This window comes from Anneissia japonica, unplaced genomic scaffold (assembly GCF_011630105.1).
Source record: "Anneissia japonica isolate Jap-2015-1 unplaced genomic scaffold, ASM1163010v1 scaffold287838_len146374_cov139, whole genome shotgun sequence".
NCBI classification, from domain to species: domain Eukaryota; kingdom Metazoa; phylum Echinodermata; class Crinoidea; order Comatulida; family Comatulidae; genus Anneissia; species Anneissia japonica.
Genome location: NW_022694573.1, coordinates 18,709 through 21,848, shown reverse-complemented (window position 1 = coordinate 21,848; position 3,140 = coordinate 18,709). Strand labels below are relative to the sequence as shown.

General features: G+C 33.5%; 1 long non-coding RNA gene across 1 annotated transcript; it reads left to right on the top strand.

The window, feature by feature from the left end:
• On the top strand, positions 1-2,887 carry LOC117101087. Its single transcript, XR_004444228.1, has 4 exons — positions 1-84; positions 648-762; positions 1,522-1,677; positions 1,921-2,887. It is a non-coding gene; the product is annotated as an uncharacterized LOC117101087 (long non-coding RNA).
• Positions 2,888-3,140: the final 253 nt, after the last annotated feature.

Sequence of the window (3,140 nt, the reverse complement as noted above, 5' to 3'; positions counted from 1 at the left end):
GCACCCACAATATAATGCATCATCCTTATTGTCTGTACGCCATTTTGTAATACGAGAAGAAAGACAGTGAACAGTCAGTAACAGGTAAACCGTAGATTAATGTAGAATACCAATATAAGAATCAAACATTAAAATATCAGTGATCTATTATTGTTGAGTAAGAAACATAACCTGGTGCAGGTACTGTACAGTAACTTGAGATTAGTTTAATGTTTAGGTATAGCATGGAGCTATAAAATTGTATAGCTCCATGGGTATAGCAAGTGCATAGGCCTATGAACAATATACTGGTAACTATATGTAGGTCTATGTATTTGTATAAGAGATTCTTTATTGTGATACCAAGTACTGTTCAATAAATACAATGAAACCCTACATCAGACTGCCAAAAATGTTGATCACATGTTGACAGTGTCACTTGCAAAGTGACACTAATTTAAAACAATGTGTTACATCTCAAACCAAACATATACAAGTGTTTATTATTATTATTGTAATTTTTTATCATTATTATTATTATTAATTGTATTATTATTATATAATCTAATGTCCTACATGTTTTAGCCATGGTCCTATTTATTGTACTACAACTCATTAAGTTTGATGTTCCTTGATTAGAAGTATTAATGCACTGAATTCTTCCTCAGCTACCTGCCTATGTTGCACTGTATGATGTCATGACAAAACAAGAATATGATTTCACACTAATTACACATAAAAATTTGTACCAACCCAGAAGCAGATACAGGTATTTGAAATAAGGTAACTGAAGATTTGTATCTGTAAGTCTAATAGGACAGATATTGATATTTACATTCAGGAGTGACAATTAGGTAGTTTTCTCAAGCTTACGAAAATGATAACAAATACGGATACGTCGTCAAATTTATAAACAACCCTTCCCATATAGTAGCATATCTGCCACAATGTAGGGATTCATGCCTTTTGCATGAGTCAATCACAGATCACATTCAGCTCGTACCGTCAGCATATTGCCAAGAATGTTTCAGGCTTGAATGATGATAATAATGACGTATTTGTATTTGTTATCATTTTCGCGATGTTGCAAAATCTCCCTATTTCCATCCAGGAAACCTAGAATCTCTGCATCTTCTTATCGTGTCCACACAGTTGCTAGATACTTTGTTTCAGTCAGAGCTGGACACAGTTTCAGCACAAGCATTGCACTCTGCCAGGTCCATCAGATGGCATGATTAAAATAAGGAAATTAACAAGTAGATGTTAACTTTTCTTGTGTGTGGTGGTGATAGAATTAGCGTTATCCAAGGCCGTGACGAAGACACTCCTACCTTGACCCCCTCTGTACAGTACCGGGATGCATACTACATGTGGCTATATCTTAAATTTTTATATATGCCACTATCTTCAAAATCTTATAAGTATAATAGGCACATGCAATGAAGGAAAGGAATATTAGAATTGCTAAAACAAAATACACTCCAAGAAATCCTTCCAATATTTCCAATTCCAATTCATCATTATTTGACTTTGTTGCAACAGGTGATGTTGTAGGATTAATGGGGGTTGGACTCATTGTTGTTCCAGTTGTTGTCACCTGATTTTCCACGACAAGAATGATAGTGTTAGATCCTGTGAAGCCTCCATCATGAACAGCACACGAGATCAAACTACCATGCATGTCAGGCGACACAGATGGTATGGATAGTAGGCTTGTGTTTTTTTTTCGTTGCTTCCAAGTAAAATAAGCTGTATCTGTGTAGTTTCCAAAACAAGTGAATATCGCCCTTTGATTTCGATTGTATATTGTGTGTCCATGTATGGCGACACGCAATTTTCTTTCAACGATTACCTTATCTGTACTGCAATCTTTAATATCTTTTATGATGGCGAGGTCCATTATACAACCAAAAATTGTATTATTTATTTTTGGCATTGCAGAAAACTCTATTGTTTCCCAGATATGTGTGGAATTCTGATGTGACATCTGATCAACCACTGGAAAAAAATTTAAAACAGGTGTTGGTGAGGTCTTTTCAGAAAGACAAGTGGCTTCAACCTTGTCACCAATGTAATAGGAAAGTTTTGACAAAGAGCAAACAGGATATATATTCGATGGTACTTGGAGAACATTCAGATAGGCTTTTCTTGATGATAAATTGTAGGTGTCATTAACCCTATAGACACACATATAATCCGCTTCATCCGATCTTTCTGCAGGATTGATCTTTATAATAAATTGATAATTTTCCATATTTACTCTTCTTGTTTCAAACGAATAACGAGAGTGACCTGCATCTCCACCTAGGCCTAGAGGCATATTATGTTTAATCCAGAAAAAGTTATCGGTTGGCTCCTGATGTTTGATGAGCAACACACAACTGAATGATGCAATTTCTCCTTCAGTAATTGTAGTATTTAAAGGATCTACGAGGAATGAGATATCCTGAGCTGTTGATCTGACTGTAAAAACAAGCAAAACAATTAATAATCCAAAATGGGACACTAAAAGTACTTCCATTCTCAGTATTACCATTTTTTTTAATAGTCCTAAATAAAAGTATTTATTATTATATATTACAAGTAAGATACAATGAATACTACTATTGATTAAATTCGTTTTAAAATTATTATTAATATACACAATTTATATTTCAGTATTCCAAGAGTAATATCATATTTTTATGTGTATTATTTTCAACCATGGAAAAACATTACATCTCCAGTGTATTACATGATCCAGGAGGCTCGAGGAGGTCGACAAACCATTAGGCCATTATATGTATGGTATGGTAAAAAAAGAATCATCTCGTTTGGATCAAAATGATAATGATACAAGTTAATTCTCCAACATTCAAATATTAAAATAAAGTTGATTTGATTAAATTTGAGCTAGTGGTTGATTTTATATAATTTTTATAAAATATATTTTTAAGCGGAAATTTGAGTACGTAATGACTATGACCTTTCAAAGATACTAGAAACAGGGTTGCCAGATAGCTGTCTCTTATACACATCTAGATGTGTATAAGAGACAGCTGCTAAGCTGAACCACATTTTGGCTAATTTCCAGGTGTAATCAGGGTCGTTCGGTAAGAATACCTGTTGACAACGTTAAAATAATATTTAAAATAATCTTAATACTATTATCATAATAATTA